This window comes from Aquarana catesbeiana, linkage group LG01 (genome assembly GCF_042186555.1).
Source record: "Aquarana catesbeiana isolate 2022-GZ linkage group LG01, ASM4218655v1, whole genome shotgun sequence".
Classification (NCBI taxonomy): domain Eukaryota; kingdom Metazoa; phylum Chordata; class Amphibia; order Anura; family Ranidae; genus Aquarana; species Aquarana catesbeiana.
This window is the reverse complement of record NC_133324.1, coordinates 981,173,274-981,192,278: the sequence shown is the minus strand read 5'-3', so window position 1 is coordinate 981,192,278 and position 19,005 is coordinate 981,173,274. Positions and strand designations below refer to the sequence as shown.

At 45.4% G+C, this 19,005-nt stretch overlaps 3 non-coding genes across 3 annotated transcripts; 1 reads left to right on the top strand and 2 right to left on the bottom strand.

Moving 5' to 3' along the window:
- Nucleotides 1-290: 290 nt before the first annotated feature.
- TRNAP-UGG (transfer RNA proline (anticodon UGG)) lies at nt 291-362 on the top strand. Its single transcript has one exon. It is a non-coding gene; the product is annotated as a tRNA-Pro (tRNA).
- An 855-nt stretch (nt 363-1,217) lies between these two features.
- Nucleotides 1,218-1,289, bottom strand: TRNAP-UGG (transfer RNA proline (anticodon UGG)). Its single transcript has one exon. It is a non-coding gene; the product is annotated as a tRNA-Pro (tRNA).
- Nucleotides 1,290-1,417: 128 nt separating this feature from the next.
- Nucleotides 1,418-1,489, bottom strand: TRNAP-CGG (transfer RNA proline (anticodon CGG)). The gene has a single exon. It is a non-coding gene; the product is annotated as a tRNA-Pro (tRNA).
- Nucleotides 1,490-19,005: the final 17,516 nt, after the last annotated feature.

Below are 19,005 nucleotides of genomic sequence, written 5' to 3'. Positions count from 1 at the left end.
AAGGAAGAGGACTTTTGGGCAAGAGAAGGCTATTTTTTGGGGAAAAAAAATATTCTCCACACAAAGTGTCGTTCTCGGCTCGTTGGTCTGGGGGTATAATTCTCGCTTCAGGTGCGAGAGGTCCCGGGTTCAAATCCCAGATGAGACCCAGCTTTATGCAGCAGGCCCGATTTCCCATTGTCTTCTTGTCACAGTCAAGGTGCCTTTATGCTATGCTTGAAATTTTGCAGTGCCCTTGTCTACTGCTCAGCCTAGCCCGGGAAACCAGCCAAAGTGGACAAGCAGCTTACGGCTCGTTGGTCTAGGGGTATGATTTTCGCTTTGGGTGCGAGAGGTCCTGGGTTCAAATCCCGGATGAGCCCAAGCTTTATGCAGCAGGCCCGATTTCCCATTGTCTTCTTGTCACAGGCAAGGTGCCTTTATGCTATGCTTGAACTTTTGCAGTGCCCTTGTCTACTGCTCAGCCTAGCCTGGGAAACCAGCCAAAGTAGGCAAGTAGCTTACGGTTCGTTGGTCTAGGGGTATGATTCTTGCTTTGTTTGCGAGAGGTCCTGGGTTCAAATCCCAGACGAGCCCATGTGGACTTCTGTGGAACCCATCAGCACAGAGATGATTTTACCGTGACTTGCAGGTACCGGTCATCACCTAACCCTTTCTCATGGAAGTCAGTCGAGACCTACATCCAGATGCTTTTCACCTTTAGTTGACAAAGAACTTCAAAAGGAGCCCACGGCCTTTCTTGAACATGCTGCCGACAATGTAAATTGTAGAAAGTTGAAATTGCATCCAAACTTTAGCCCTTAGTGATACCGTGTTCAATTTTCACATCAACTGCAACAGGTGCTGACGAGCCCCATTCACTGCTGGGATTTTTAAACACAGTGACAAAAGTTTGATCAGCTTACAATTCAATCCATACGAACAAATGGGGCTCGTCAGCACCTGTTGCAGTTGATGTGAAAATTGAACACGGTATCACTAAGGGCTAAAGTTTGGATGCAATTTCAACTTTCTACAATTTACATTGTCGGCAGCATGTTCAAGGAAGGCCGTGGGCTCCTTTTGAAGTTCTTTGTCAACTAAAGGTGAAAAGCATCTGGATGTAGGTCTCGACTGACTTCCATGAGAAAGGGTTAGGCGATGACCGGTACCTGCAAGTCACGGTAAAATCATCTCTGTGCTGATGGGTTCCACAGAGGTGAAAAAGAAGTCCACATGGGCTCGTCCGGGATTTGAACCCAGGACCTCTCACACCCAAAGCGAGAATCATACCCCTAGACCAACGAGCCGTAAGCTGCTTGCCTACTTTGGCTGGTTTCCCGGGCTAGGCTGAGCAGTAGACAAGGGCACTGCAAAAGTTCAAGCATAGCATAAAGGCACCTTGACTATGGGAAATCGGGCCTGCTGCATAAAGTTTGGGCTCGTCCGGTATTTGAACCCGGGACCTCTCGCACCCGAAGCGAGAATCATACCCCTAGACCAACGAGCCGAGAACATCACTTGTAACAAGTTCTGACGAGCCCCGTTCACTGCTGGGACTTTTAAACACAGTGGCAAAAGTTTGATCAGCTTACAATTCAATCCCTAGGAACAAAGGATTTGCTTGCTCTTTTATTCAGAAATGCATGCTGCCCTCGTCTCCTAGTCTCTTGGTGCCTTTGACCCTGGGCGCATAAACATCCAAGGATTAGGAGGTCTCTGTTGATCCTCCCTAAATGCTTTGGCAGTCTAGCTGTCCCTGATCTTTACAGATATTATCAAGCAGCCCATTTAAGTTGCTTGATCGATTGGTGTTGATATGGAGATCGAAAACATTCCCCTCTTTTTCTTTCTTTGTCGCCTTTTGAATGCGGCCAAATTCTGTATCCCTCCCTCAGTAGGGCTGTGGTTCAGGAGGGTAGAGGAGTTGAACCGGATGGAAGATCTGGTCTTGACCGCCCAGCAGAAACGAGAGATATACACGAAAACCTGGTCCTTCTGGAATATGTTTATCTATTCAGAGGTGGGAAGGGCTCTCATAGTTGACTGAATTTGTGTATTCAGCCTCCATACCTTTTAATTCTAGCTCCTGAGTAATATCCTCCCTTGTTCCCCCCCCCCTTACCCTTACCCTCCTTTATTTTTTTTTTGGTAAAAGGAAAGAAAATTTGGGGCTTTTTCCCCAGGCATGGTTGCATTTTAGGTTCTGGTTTTCCAGTTGAGATGGGGTAAATTTTTGATTACTCAATTGACATATATTTAGGAGTAGGTTGAGCAGAGTTGGTCTAAATGTTTTCTATATGTGTTTACAGTTTTCATGTTATGTTATTATTACCTTTGTTATGTAGGTTTTCTTTAGGGAAAATGTTTTTCTTTCTGAAAATAAAATAACATTTACATAAAAAAAGGTGAAAAGCATCTGGATGTAGGCCTCCACTCCAGCCTACACTGCCCACTATGTCCCCCCTCTAACCCTCATGAACCCTCCTCCTGACCACACCACACAGCCGATTATGCCCCTTCCCTTAATTCCTCTGACCCCTCCTCATGACCATTTTTATTTTTTCACTATTCTCCTGTTCATAACCCTTCCCATGACCTCACTACACTGCCCAATATGCTCCCCCTTAACCCTTCAAGTCCCCACCTCCTGACCGCAATACACTGCCCACTATGCCCCCCTTGACCCTTCATGTCCCCACCCCCTGACCACAGTACACTGCCCACTTTGCCCCCCCCTTGACCCTTCATGTCCCAACCCCCTGACCACAGTACACTGCCCACTATGCCCCCCCTTGACCCTTCATGTCCCCACCCCCTGACCACAGTACACTGCCCACTATGCTCCCCCTTGACCCTTCATGTCCCCACCCCCTGACCACAGTACACTGCCCACTATGCCCCCCCTTGACCCTTCATGTCCCAACTCCCTGACCACAGTACACTGCCCACTATGCCCCCCCTTGACCCTTCATGTCCCAACCCCCTGACCACAGTACACTGCCTACTATGCTCCCTCTTGACCCTTCATGTCCCCACCCCCTGACCACAGTACACCGCCCACTATGCCCCCCCTTGACCCTTCATGTCCCCGCCCCCTGACCACAGTACACTGCCAACTATGCCCCCCCTTGACCCTTCATGTCCCCACCCCCTGACCACAGTACACTGCGCACTATCCCCCCCTTGACCCATCATATTCCCACCCCCTGACCACAGTACACTGCCCACTATGCCCCCCCGACTCTTCATGTCTCCACTCTCTGACCACAGTACACTGCCCACTATGCCCCCCCTGACTCTTCATGTCTCCACTCCCTGACCACAGTACACTGCCCACTATGCCCCCCCTTGGCCCTTCATGTCTCAACCCCCTGACCATAGTACACTGCTCACTATGCTTCCCCTTGACCCTTCAATTCCCTACCACCTGACTGCAGTACACTGCTCACTATGTCCCCCTGGACCCTTCATGTCCCCACCCCCTGACCACAGTACACTGCCCACTATGCTCCTCCTTGACCCACTAAATACTCTCCCCGGACCACAGTACACAGCCCACTATGCTCCCCCTTAACTCCTCAACTCCCCACACCTTGACTACAGTATACTGCCCACTATGCTCCCCCCTTAAACCCTCAAGTCCCCAATCCTTGACCACAGTATACTACCCACTATGTTCCCCCTTCACCCTTCAACTTCCCGCCCCCTGACCGCGGTACACTGTCCACTATGCTCCCCCTTAAACCTTGAAGTGCCTACCTCCTGACCGAAGTACACTGCACACTATGCCCCCCCTTGACCCTTCATGTCCCCACCCCCTCACCACAGAACACTGCCCACTATGCTCCCCCTTATGTCCTCAAGTCCCCACCCCTTGATCGCAGCACACTGCCCACTATGCGCCTCCTTAACTCCTCAAGTCCCCACCCCCTGATTGTAGTAAACTGCCCACTATGCTCCCCCTTAAACCCTCAATTCCACACCCCCCTGACCATAGTCACTTGTGTGATCTACTTTATCCCCATCTGTCAGCACTAGAATAATCACAGAGCAGGAGTTCTTCATTACTATAGTTTTATTTTGCTTCATTTTATTTATTATAACAGTACACTGACATTTTATGATTGTTACATTTACAATTGTAAAGTTTTATTTAGATTTTTTTTTTATTTCCTTTCACTCTTTTTTTACTGTTCAATGAACACAGATACTGTACATATCTTTGGTGGTGGATTCAAGGTGCCTAATTTCCAGCAAGAATCAACACTTGTGTGTGACACTTATATAGACATTTACTTTAAGGACATATTTTTAATTGATTTTTGTTATATATTTATTTGTTGAATGGTTTGTTTGCACTACAGTGAATCAAATTAGTGCGTCACTGATGATTACTTCACCTTTGTTTTTTGTATATATCTGTAAATGAGAGCAATAATACACAATATTCATCAATGTTCACAGGAGGACAACATGTACTGCACGCATGTAAAGCCCAACCAATGAAGGAAGGGAAAAGTGAATAGACAGTCAAAATTTCACAAATTAAACACTGAAACCGACAACTCTCCAAAGTACAACAGAAAGGGAGTGAGATAAAAGTGGGGGAAATAGTGGAGGGGTGAGATAAAGAAGTATATACAATTTGAACAAAGCAATGGACTTTATAGGCACCAAAAAACAAAAGTTTCTCAAAAAGAAACTAAATTATGACAAATAATTTTAAAACATAAACAGATATAAAAAAATCTCACAGTGATCCTCCTAAAAAAGTCACAAACTAAAACACCAAGAGGCCCTAACCAATTTCATGAAAATAAAGCACCAGTAATGCGTCTACCGGTAACCAGGCGAGCTTGGTGTAAGTTGATGTAGCTCTACATGTTTCACGCTGTTGCTCTTCCTCAGGAGCTTAAGCAGCTATTAGTTTATAATAGCAGGTTGAGGAACTACATTAATGAAAAAAAAATCCATCAGGGGAAACAGTATGGGAGCCACCATCCATCAGTCTCATGGGTAAGTATGCCAAGAGGATTGGACGTTGTGAGTGCCGGGATATTAACTCGGCTTTGACATGGAGTAGGAACTCCTTAGGACAATATATGGATAAATATGTTTAACAATATTAGGGTATAGAATATCCAGTCATAATAGGAGTCTCTTCAAAACCACAGGTCTTCAATAGATAAATGTCTCCAGTATTGGTGATGGGCCCTAAATAACCATGCTTGTGGTCTCCAAGTAGCTTGTCTGCGTTCTCCCGGAGCACCCACCAGTACTGCTCCCTCTGATGGCTTTTTATCCATCAATGTAGTTCCCCAACCTGCTACTATAAAATAATACCTGCTTAAGCTACTGAGGAAGCGCAACAGCGTGAAACATGTAGAGCCACATTAAGCCCGCCTGGTTACCGGTAGACTCATTACTGGCGCTTTTTTTTTTTCATGAAGTCTGCTAGGGCCTCTTTATGTTGCAGTTGGTGATAGTAGTGCACTTTGGTTAGTTTATGATTATGATCTGATTATGTTTTTTTGTAATTAAATTTATATATTTTTTTAAGAAACTGTTGTTTTTTGGTGCCTATAAATTCCACCGCTTTGTCCAAATTGTATATACATTTATGGGACGTGTCACTATGCTATCAATATTGGCATCCACAGTACCACCCTGTGAAGATGCTCACAATTATAATCCAGATAAAGAACTAAGTGGGATGGGCCAGTTAGAGGCGGCAGACAGAGGGTTGGGGGAAGGGTCAGATCAAAGGGTTAGAGGGGGCAAATTGAGAGATGAGCGGGATGGGGAAGATAGAAGGGGCAGATAAAAAAGTGGGGGGGTGGGGCAGATAAAGGAGTGGGGGTGTGGCAGATAGAGGAGTTAAAAGGGGCACATAGATTGGTGGGAAATGTAGAAGGGTGAGGGGAGAGGTAGGCAGTTAGAGAAACTGAAATAGTGGGTAGGTATAGGGTAAGGAGTATGGGGAGATTAAGCGGCAGACAGAAAATACAGAGCAGATGAGGGGTACAGAGTGTGATGGGTATGGATAATAAATAAGGATGAACATAGACATGGAAAGGAAGATTTATAAAAGTTCATCTGAACAGACGTATGAATATGTTTACATACATAGCATTGCATGTCCTCATGCTTACAAATAAATAAAAACATGAAATGGTGGTATTCATGGCGGGGAATGAGGAGACATTACTGATGGCGACGATGCTGGAAAGTCTTGAAAAGATCTGTAAGAGTCGATTTGAGGTCATACTCCTCTTCAGAATTCAATGTACAATTCGCCTTCAAACAGAAGAAAACAGAAGAATGTCATGATGGAGAGAAGTTGGAGAGGGGGACTGAGACAGGTACTGAGATGGGCGCTGAGAATGGTACTGGGAGGGGTACTGTGACAGGTACTGAGATGGGCGCTGAGAATGGTACTGGGAGGGGTACTGTGACAGGTACTGAGATGGGCGCTGAGAATGGTACTGGGAGGGGTACTGTGACAGGTACTGAGATGGGCGCTGAGAATGGTACTGGGAGGGGTACTGTGACAGGTATTGAGATGGGCGCTGAGAATGGTACTGGGAGGGGTACTGTGACAGGTATTGAGATGAGTACTGGGAGATGTACTGGGACAGGTACAGGGAGGAATAATGAGAAGGGTACTGGGAGGGGTGCTGGAAGGAATAGTGAGAGGGGTATTGGGAGAGAAACTATGAGGGGTACTGAGACAGGTACTGAGATGGGCCCTGAGAATGGTACTGGGAGGGGTACTGTGACAGGTATTGAGATGAGTACTGGGAGATGTACTGGGACAGGTACAGGGAGGAATAATGAGAAGGGTACTGAGAGGGGTGCTGGGAGGAATAGTGAGAGGGGTATTGGGAGAGGAACTATGAGGGGTACTGAGACAGGTACTGAGATGGGCCCTGAGAATGGTACTGGGAGGGGTACTGTGACAGGTATTGAGATGAGTACTGGGAGATGTACTGGGACAGGTACAGGGAGGAATAATGAGAAGGGTACTGGGAGGGGTGCTGGGAGGAATAGTGAGAGGGGTATTGGGAGAGAAACTATGAGGGGTACTGAGAGGGGTACTGGGATCGGTACTGAGACGGGCATTGATACATGTACTGAGAGGGGTACTAAGAGGGGTACTGGAACAGGAACTGAGACAGGTACAGGGAGGAGTAATGAGAAGGGTACTGGGAGAGGTGATGGGAGGATGGGTACTAAGAGGGGTACTGAAAGAGATATTGAGATGGGTTCTGATATGGGTACTAAGAGGGGTACTGGGAGGAAGAGGTCAGAGAGAGGTACTGAGAAGGGTAGTGGAAGAGGTACTGAGAGAGAGGTATCGAGGTAGGGTAGTGAGAGAGTTTCTGAGGGGGATACTGAGAGGGGTACTGAGAAGTGGACTGGGAGGTGTACTGGCAGGGATACTGTGGGGGGAACTTAGATGGATACTGGGGGTACTGAGAGGGGTTTTGAGATGGGCACTAAGAGAGGCACTGAGAGGGGTACTGAGAGGAATACTAAAAGGGCTTTTGGCAGAGAAAGGTCATAATGGGGGGGGAGGTATGAGAGGAGTACTATGACAGGTACTGAGAGGGGTACTGAGACAGGTATTGATGGGGTACTGAAAGGGTTACCGGGAGGGGTACTGAGGGGGGTATTGGGAGGGGTTATTCTTTAACCCATTACTGCTGCCTCCTATGGGACCTTTAAGAGGCCTTTAATGCCCAGGAGGCAGAAGGGATTCCCACTGGAGCCCATACCACTGGCTCCTGATCAGAAGACTTGATCAAAAGCTCTTGGTGACGGCTCGGTCAGATTGCTGGGATGGCGCAGTGATAGCACTCTCAGCACACAACCTCCGGCCACCATGGACACATATGTGTGGCATTCTTTCCACTGTATGCATCCATTATGCGGTCAGCAAGAGATTAATATAGCAACTGAGGCATGAAGTGAGGCTTGCATACACATGTATACAGGGTGTACTTACGTTGTTTGAGAGTTGCATGAGAGAGGATTCCAGTTGAGCATATTCATCCCCTTGGTTGAAGATGGCCACCAAAGATTTGAGGCCTCTGCAGGCGAGCTCCTCCACTGTCAGGTTCTGTGAATTGTAGAGATATTGAGAGCGTTCAGGAGCTTTGTGTGTACAGATAACAGCAATACTCAAAATCTTATCTCAGGCTTCCTCTTGGTGTCTTCCGCCATTGGTTGGCTGGAAGGGGATGACATAACTCCCATGCTTGCTTCCAGGAGTATATTCATTTTTGGCACCAAGGAGTGCTAAGAACATACACTGAGCTGAGCTGAGCATGCACAACTACTGCAGCCACCACGTCTGAGGACTTGCAAGGACTGGCAAGCTGCTAAATGTTCCATTTCTTCCAACTCTCCCTAAGGCTTCCTTGTGCATTATAATGGTAAGTGATCTGAGTCCTACTGATATAATGTCTTGCCCCGTGACTCAGAATCCTTCACTCCTTCACTCAGCAAATCATATGCTTCCTGGAGTGGAGGGCTCTAGCTCTAACTCTCACAAGGGACCTATCAAACCACAGAGAGGATGATTCCATATACACAGAGCGCAGGGACTTCAGATCAAGTTACATGATTGGCAGACTTTTTAATATGGTTTGGGATGCTTTACCACCCAAATTAATTTGAAGACTCTGTTCATCTATCTTAATAATGCACACGTAAGCTATTGGTAATGGCATATAGGACATAGGGCATGTATGTATGACATATAGGATATAGGGTATAGGGCATATAGTGTATGTTATATAGGATAAAGGGCATACAGGCTATGCCATATAGGATATGGGGCATATAGGTATGGCATGTAGGATGTAGGACATTTAGAATATAGGACACATAGGCTATGACATATAAGGTGTGGGGCATATAGGATATAGGGCATATAAAGTATGACATATAGGATATGGGGCATATATGGTATAGGGCATATAGGGTATAGTGTATGACATATAGGGTATAGGGCATATAGGGTATGCCATATAGGATATAGGGTATATAGGTATGGCATATACTGTAGGATGAAAGGCATATAGGGTATAACATATAGGCTATAGGGTGTGACATATAGGTTATATGCCGTATGGGGTGTGACATAATGGTTAAATGGCATATAGGGTATCACATATAGGACATAGGGCATATAAATATAACATATAGGATATAGGGCCTATAGGTATGGCATATAGGATGCAGGACAAATAGGAAATATAGAATTTAGGGTATACAGGGTGTGACATATAGATTATAGAGCATATAGGGTATGACATAAGGCATAAGGCAGATAGGGCATGACATATAGGACATATAGGTATAGCATAAAGGGTATGACATATAGGGCATATAGGTATGACATATATGATGTAGAACATATACAGTAGGGTTTTAATATATAGGATCTAGGGCATATAGGGTATGACATATAGGGTATAGGCAATATAGGGTATGACATATAGGGTGTATGCATATAGGTATGATATATACAGTGCCTTTAAAAAGTATTCATACCCCTTGCAATTTTCCACATTTTCTCATGTTAAAACCAAAAGGGTAAATGTATTTTATTGGGGTTTTATGTGATAGATCAACACAAAGTGGCTCATAATTGTGAAGTGGAAGGACAATGGTAAATGGTTTTCAACATTTTTTACAAATAAATATGTGAAAAGTGTGGGGGGGGCATTTGTATTCAGCCCCCTTTACTCTGATACCTCCTAACTAAAATCTATGTCACCTAATTAGTAAATAGAGTTCACCTGTGTGTAATTTCATCTCAGTATGAATACAGCTGTTCTGTCAAGCTCTCAGAGGTTTGTTAGAGAACCTTAGTGAACAAACAGCATCATGAAGTCCAAGGAACACACCAGACAGGTCAGGGATAAAGTTGTGGAGAAGTATAAAGCAGGGTTAGGTTATAAAGAAATATCCCAAGCTTTGAACATCTCACGGAGCTCTGTTCAATCCATCATCGGAAAATGGAAAGAGTATGGCACAACTGCAAACCTACCAAGACATGGCCGTCCACCTAAACTGACCGGCCGGGCAAGGAGAACATTTATCAGAGAAGAGCCAAGAGGTCCATGGTAACTCTGGAGGAGCTGCAGAGATCCACAGCTCAGGTGGGAGAATCTGTCCACAGGACAACTATTAGTCGTGTTCTCCACAAATCTGGCCTTTATAGAAGAGTGACAAGAAGAAAGACATTGGTGAAAGAAAGTCATAAGAAGTCCTGTTTGTAGTTTGTGAGAAGCCATGTGGGGGACACAGCAAACATGTGGAAGAAGGTGATCTGGTCACATGAGACCAGAAGTGAACGTTTTGGCCTAAAAGTAAAACGTTATGTGTGGTGGAAAACTAACACTGCACATCACCCTGAACACACCATCCCCACCGTGAAACATAGTGGTGGCAGCATCATGTGGTGGGGATGCTTTTCTTCAGCAGGGACAGGGAAGCTGGTCAGAGTTGATGGGAAGATGGATGCAGTGGCGTAGCGTGGGGGGTGCAGGGGGTGCCGTGGCCCCGGGCGCGACATTTAGGGGGGCGCCAGTATGAGTCACTGGCTGCCTCCTCCTAATTTCAAATTCCTGTGTCCCCTGCGCTCCGGCCGCCATGTTAAGTGTCCGGCACCCTGTGATTGGGCGTATGGGGGTCATGTGAGGCGTAGGGCTGGCCTGTCCTCGATCGCTCCTGAAGTCCCGCCTCCGCACATGACCCCCCATACGCCCAATCACAGGGCACTGGACACTGAACATGGCAGCAAGCAGAGCGCAGGGGAGAGAAGAATGTGAGCCGCCACTGTCTTCTCCTTCTCATCCGGATTGATGCAGGACAGGACAAGAAGGTGAGTGAGAGTCTTGTTACTGGCCGGGGGGGGCGAGAGAGACTGTAGGCAGAACAGTATAGTGTAGTATAGTAGTCAGTATAGTGGACAGTATAGTGTAGTATAGTAGTCAGTATAGTGGATAGTATAGTGTAGTATAGTGGTCAGTATAGTGGACAGTATAGTGGTCAGTATAGTGGACAGTGTAGTGTAGTATAGTGCACAGTATAGTGTAGTATAGTGGTCAGTATAGTGTAGTATAGTGGTCAGTATAGTGTAGTATAGTGGTCAGTATAGTGGACAGTGTAGTGTAGTATAGTGCACAGTATAGTGGTCAGTATAGTGGACAGTATAGTGTAGTATAGTAGTCAGTATAGTGGACAGTATAGTGTAGTATAGTAGTCAGTATAGTGGACAGTATAGTGTAGTATAGTGGTCAGTATAGTGGACAGTATAGTGTAGTATAGTGGTGAGTATAGTGGACAGTATAGTGTAGTATAGCTGTCAGTATAGTGTAGTATAATGGTCAGTATAGTGGACAGTGTAGTGTAGTATAGTGCACAGTATAGTGTAGTATAGTGGTCAGTATAGTGGACAGTATAGTGTAGTATAGTGGTCAGTATAGTGGTCAGTATAGTGTAGTATAGTGGTCAGTATAGTGGACAGTGTAGTGTAGTATAGTGCACAGTATAGTGTAGTATAGTGGTCAGTATAGTGGACAGTATAGTGTAGTATAGTAGTCAGTATAGTGGACAGTATAGTGTAGTATAGTGGACAGTATAGTGTAGTATAGTGGTCAGTATAGTGGTCAGTATAGTGTAGTATAGTGGTCAGTATAGTGTAGTATAGTGGTCAGTATAGTGGACAGTGTAGTGTAGTATAGTGGTTAGTATAGTGGACAGTATAGTGGTCAGTTTAATATAGTATAGTGGTTAGTATAGTGGTCATTATAGTGTAGTTTAGTATGGAGGTCAGTGTAGTGTAGTGGTCAGTATGGGGGCAGTGTAGTGGACAGTATAGTGTAGTGGTCAGTGTAGTGTAGCATAGTGGACAGTGTAGTATGGTGGTCAGTATAGTGTCGTGTAGTATAGTGGTCAATGTAGTATAGTGGTCAGTATAGTGTAGTATAGTGGACAGTATAGTGGTTAGTGTAGTATAGTATAGTGGTTAGCATAGTGGTCAGTATAGTGTCGTTTAGTATGGAGGTCAGTGTAGTGTAGTATAGTGGTCAGTATGGTGGTTAGTGTAGTGGACAGTATAGTGGTCAGTACAGTGTAGTGGACAGTGTAGTGTAGTATAGTGGTCAGTGTAGTATAGTGGTCAGTATAGTGTAGTATGGTGGTCAGTGTAGTGTAGTATAGTGGACAGTGTAGTATGGTGGTCAGTGTAGTGTAGTATAGTGGACAGTGTAGTATGGTGGTCAGTGTAGTGTAGTATAGTGGACAGTGTAGTATGGTGGTCAGTGTAGTGTAGTGTAGTGGACAGTGTAGTGTAGTGGACAGTGTAGGATAGTAGACAGTGTAGTATAGTGGTCAGTGTAGTGTAGTATAGTGGTCAGTATAGTGTAGTGTAGTGGACAGTGTAGTGTAGTGGACAGTGTAGGATAGTAGACAGTGTAGTATAGTGGTCAGTGTAGTGTAGTATAGTGGTCAGTATAGTGTAGTGTAGTGGACAGTGTAGTGTAGTGGACAGTGTAGTATAGTGGACAGTGTAGTATAGTGGACAGTGTAATATAGTGGTCAGTATAGTGTAGTATAGTGGATAGTGTAGTATGGCGGTCAGTATAGTGTAGTATAGTGGACAGTGTAGTATAGTGGTCAGTGTAGTGTAGTGGTCAGTGTAGTGGACAGTATAGTGGTCAGTATAGTGGACAGTGTAGTATAGTGGACAGTGTAGTATAGTGGTCAGTGTAGTGTAGTATAGTGGACAGTGTAGTGGTTAGTGTAGTATAGTATAGTGGTTAGCATAGTGGTCAGTATAGTGTTGTTTAGTATGGAGGTCAGTGTAGTGTAGTATAGCGGTCAGTATGGTGGTTAGTGTAGTGGACAGTATAGTGGTCAGTACAGTGTAGTGGACAGTGTAGTGTAGTATAGTGGTCAGTGTAGTATAGTGGTCAGTATAGTGTAGTATGGTGGTCAGTGTAGTGTAGTATAGTGGACAGTGTAGTGTAGTATAGTGGTCAGTGTAGTATGGTGGTCAGTGTAGTGTAGTATAGTGGACAGTGTAGTATGGTGGTCAGTGTAGTGTAGTGTAGTGGACAGTGTAGTGTAGTGGACAGTGTAGTATAGTGGACAGTGTAGTATAGTGGTCAGTGTAGTGTAGTATAGTGGTCAGTGTAGTGTAGTGTAGTGGACAGTGTAGTGTAGTGGACAGTGTAGTATAGTGGACAGTGTAGTATAGTGGACAGTGTAATATAGTGGTCAGTATAGTGTAGTATAGTGGACAGTGTAGTATGGCGGTCAGTATAGTGTAGTATAGTGGACAGTGTAGTATAGTGGTCAGTGTAGTGTAGTGTAGTGGTCAGTGTAGTGGACAGTATAGTGGACAGTATAGTATAGTGGTCAGTATAGTAGACAGTGTAGTATAGTGGTCAGTGTAGTGTAGTATAGTGGACAGTGTAGTATAGTGGTCAGTGTAGTGTAGTATAGTGGACAGTGTAGTATAGTGGTCAGTGTAGTGTAGTATAGTGGTCAGTGTAGTGTAGTATAGTGGACAGTGTAGTATAGTGGACAGTGTAGTATGGTGGTCAGTGTAATGTAGTGGTCAGTGTAGTGTAGTATAGTGGTCAGTGTAGTATAGTGGTCAGTGTAGTATAGTGGTCAGTGTAGTGTAGTATAGTGGTCAGTGTAGTGTAGTATAGTGGACAGTGTAGTATAGTGGAGAGTGTAGTATAGTGGACAGTGTACTGTAGTATAGTGGTCAGTGTAGTGTAGTATAGTGGTCAGTGTAGTATGGTGGTCAGTGTAGTATGGTGGTCAGTGTAGTGTAGTATAGTGGTCAGTGTAGTATGGTGGTCAGTGTAGTGTAGTATAGTGGTCAGTGTAGTATGGTGGTCAGTGTAGTGTAGTATAGTGGTCAGTGTAGTGTAGTATAGTGAACAGTGTAGTGTAGTATAGTGGTCAGTGTAGTGTAGTATAGTGGTCAGTGTAGTGTAGTATAGTGGTCAGTGTAGTGTAGTATAGTGGTCAGTGTAGTGTAGTATAGTGGTCAGTGTAGTGTAGTATAGTGGTCAGTGTAGTATAGTGGTCAGTGTAGTGTAGTATAGTGGACAGTGTAGTATGGTGGTCAGTATAGTGTAGTATAGTGGACAGTGTAGTGTAGTATAGTGGACAGTGTAGTGTAGTATAGTGGTCAGTGTAGTATGGTGGTCAGTATAGTGTAGTATAGTGGTCAGTGTAGTGTAGTATAGTGGTCAGTGTAGTGTAGTATAGTGGTCAGTATAGTGTAGTATGGTGGTCAGTGTAGTATAGTGGACAGTGTAGTGTAGTGGTCAGTGTAGTGGACAGTATAGTGGTCAGTGTAATATAGTGGACAGTATAGTATAGTGATCAGTGTAGTATAGTGGACAGTATAGTATAGTGGTCAGTGTAGTGTAGTATAGTGGACAGTGTAGTATGGTGGTCAGTGTAGTGTAGTATAGTGGTCAGTGTAGTGTAGTATAGTGGTCAGTGTAGTATAGTGGACAGTGTAGGATAGTGGTCAGTGTAGTGGACAATGTAGTGTAGTGGACAGTGTAGTTCTCAGTGTAGTGGACAGTGTAGTGTGTAGTGGTCAGTATAGGAATCAGGTAGGTCAGTACTATTGTATTTGAAGGGACTCGGGGATAGCTAAAAGTCCGCAGGTTAGGGGGCGCAAATTACTTGCCTTGCCCCGGGTGCTGACAACCCACACTACACCACTGGATGGATAGAGCCAAATACAGGACAATCGTAGAACAAAACCTGTTAGTCTGCAAAAGACTTGAGACCGGGGCAGAGGTTCACCTTCCAGCAGGACAATGACCCGAAACATCCAGCCAGAGCTACAATGGAATGGTTTAGATCTAAGAATATTCATGTGTTAGAATGGTCCAGTCACAGTCCAGACCTAAATCACATTGAGAATCTGTGACAAGACTTGAAAATTGCTGTTCACAGACGCTCTCCATCCAATCTGACAGAGCTTGAGATATTTTGCGAAGAAGAATGGGCAAAAATGTCCTCTCTAGATGTGCAAAGCTGGTAGAGACATCCCCAAAAAGACTTGTAGAGAAAGGGGGTTCTACAAAGTATTGACTCCGGGGGGGGCGCCATACAAATGCCCCCCCCCCACACTTTTCACATAATTATTTGTAAAAAAATATTATAAATCATTTATCATTTTCCTTCCACTTCACAATTATGTGCCACCGTGTGTTGGTCTATCACATAAAATCCCAATAAAATACATTTACGTTTTTGGTTGTAACATGACAAAATGTGGAACATTTCAAGGGGTATGAAAACTTTTTCAAGGCACTGTAGGATGTATGACATATAAGGCATATAGATATGACATATAGGGTATAGGGAATATAGGGTATGACATACAGGATAGAGGGCATATAGGTATGACATATAGGATGTAGGACAAATAGGGGATGAAATAAAGGGTATGACATCTAGGATATAGAGTGTATGGAATATAGGGCATAGGGCATATAGGGTATGAATATCATGGTATTAAAGGGTTCATTTTGGCTCATCTACCATAGAAGAATTCACACAATGATAATGTTCCATGCACTGGAATGTGATTTTGAAGCTCCAATAACATTGAGAAGAGAAGGCCTTTAAAGCTGAATTTCAGGTATGGACACTTTCACATGGTTTCATTGTCCAGCTTGTATGTATGTCTGTCCTATACCTCTGGGATCCTGGTGGAAACTGGAAATCACTGAAGAAAGCACCGCTAATATAAAACTACTACACCGCTACTTTAGCCTCTGGGTCCCATGCTGAGCGGCATGAGCACTATTCAGAGAGCATTTCACATTTCCTCAATGAACACAAAGCATTATCTGATTGGATGATGTGATGAGGTGTGATACTGACATCAAAATTTCCACCTCACCCAATCACAGAACGCCTTGCATTTACTGAGAAGAATGCAAGGCATTATATGAATGGTTCCTGTTCTGAGCGGGCATCCTCTAGTGTTCACTATGCAGCAGGGCGGCCACACCTCACGGGCTCTGGAAGGTAGTGGAGAGTGGAGATCACTGTAGTAGCAGTATAGTAGCAGCATCTATACAGTGATTTCCAGTTTCCACAGGGATGGGTATGGCGCATAAATACTTATATTGGTCCAAGCTGGAACATGTAACTAGGTACAAATTGCCATACCAGAAATCCAGCTTTAAAACTTTATAAATAAATCCACATACATTGCAGTATTGATGGACCTCTAAACACTTCCCATCCCACATATATATATATTTTTTTAGCAGAGGCCCTATAGAATAAAATGGCCGTGCAATTTTTGCAATGTCACGCTGTATTTACGCAGCGGTTTTTCAAACGCAATTTTTGGAGAAAAAAACACATTCACAAATTTAAAAACAAACACATAAATGTATGTGGGGGCTCTGAGGGGGACACAAATGTACATGGGGACTTTGAGGGGGACACAAATGTATGTGGGGAGCTCTGAGGGGGACATAAATGTACATGGGTTGCTCTGAGGGGGACATACATGTACATGGGGAGCTTTGAGGGGGACACAAATGTTTTTGGGGGCTCTCAGGGTGACATAAATGTACATGGGAGCTCTGAGGGGGACATAAATGTACATGGGGGCTCTGAGGGAGACATAAATGTGCATGGGGGCTCTGAGGGAGACATAAATGTACATGGGGGCTCTGAGGGAGACATAAATGTACATGGGGGCTCTGAGGGAGACATAAATGTGCATGGGGGCTCTGAGGGAGACATAAATGTGCATGGGGGCTCTGAGGGAGACATAAATGTGCATGGGGTGCTCTGAGGGGAACATACATGTACATGGGGGCTTTGGGGGGGAAACAAATGTATGTGGGGGTTATCAGGGGGACATAAATGTGCATGGGGTGCTCTGAGGGGGACATAAATGTACATGGGGGCTCTGAGGGGGACATAAATGTACATGGGGCTCTGACGGGGACACAAATGTATGTGGGGGCTCTCAGGGGAACATAAATGTGCATTGGGTGCTCTGTGGGGGACATAAATGTACATGGGGGTTTGAGGGGGACACAAATGTATGTGGGGGGCACTGAGGGGACATAAATATACATGGGAGCTCTAAAGGGGGACATAAATGTATTTGGGAGCTCTGAGGGGGACATAAATGTACATGGGGAGCTCTGAGGGGCACATAAATGTACGTGAAGGGTTTAAAGGGAGACATAAATGTACATGGGGGCTCTGAGGGAGACATAAATGCACACGGGGGCTCTGAGGGGGACATAAATGCACATGGGGGCTCTGAGGAAGACATAAATGTACATGGGGGCTCTGAGGGAGACATAAATGCACATGGGGGCTCTGAGGAGGACATAAATGCACATGGGGGCTCTGAGGAAGACATAAATGCACATGGGGGCTCTGAGGAAGACATAAATGCACATGGGGGCTCTGAGGGGGACATAAATGCACATGGGGCTCTGAGGAAGACATAAATGCACATGGGGGCTCTGAGGAAGACATAAATGCACATGGGGGCTCTGAGGGGGACATAAATGCACATGGGGCTCTGGGGGGGGCATAAATGTACATGGGGGCTATGAGGAGGACATAAATGCACATGGGGCTCTGGGGGGGCATAAATGTACATGGGGGGCTCTGAGGGGGACATAAATGTACATTAGGGGCTCTGAGGGGGACACAAATGTATGTGGGGGCTCTGAGGGGGACATAAATGTGCGTGGGTTGCTCTGAGGGGGACATAAATGTACATGGGGGCTCTGAGGAGGACATAAATGCACATGGGGCTCTGGGGGGGCCTAAATGTACATGGGAGGCTCTTAGGGGGACATAAATATACATTAGGGGCTCTGAGGGGGACACAAATGTATGTGGGGGCTCTGAGGGGGACATAAATGTACCTCAGGTGCTCTGAGGGGGACATAAATGTGCATGGGGGATTTGATGGGGACACAAATGTATGTGGGGGGCACTGAGGGGACATAAATATACATGGGAGCTCTGAGGGGGACATAAATGTACATGGGGTGCTCTGAGGGGGATATAAATGTACACAGGGGCATTGAGGGGGACACAAATGTATGTGGGGACACTGAGGGGGACATAAATGTACATGGGAGCTCTGAGGGGGACATAAATGTACATGGGGAGCTCTGAGGGAGACACAAATGTTTGTGGGGGCTCTCAGGGTGACATAAATGTACATAGGAGCTCTGAGGGGGACACAAATGTACATGGGGGCTCTGAGGGAGACATAAATGTGCATGTGGTGCTCTGAGGGGGACATACATGTACATGGGGGCTTTGGGGGGGGACACAAATGTATGTGGGGGTTATCAGGGGGACATAAATGTGCATGGGGTGCTCTGAGGGGGACATAAATGTACATGGGGCTCTGACGGGGACACAAATGTATGTGAGGGCTCTCAGGGGAACATAAATGTGCATTGGGTGCTCTGAGGGGGACATAAATGTGCATGGGGGATTTGATGGGGACACAAATGTATGTGTGGGGCACTGAGGGGACATAAATATACATGAGAGCTCTGAGGGGGACATAAATGCACATAGGGCTCTGGGGGGGGGCATAAATGTACATGGGGGCTCTGAGAGGGACATAAATGTACATGGGGCTCTAAAGGGGGACACACATGTATGTGGGGGGTTTAACGGGAGACATAAATGTACATGGGGGCTCTGAGGGGCACATAAATGTACGTGAAGGGTTTAAGGGAGACATAAATGTACATGGGGGCTCTGAGGGAGACATAAATGCACATGGGGGCTCTAAGGGGGACATAAATGCACATGGGGGCTCTGAGGGGGACATAAATGTACATGGGGTCTCCGAGAAGGACATGAATGCACATGGGGGCTCTGAGAGGGACATAAATGTACACGGGGGCTCTGAGGAGGACATAAATGTACATGGGGTCTCCGAGAAGG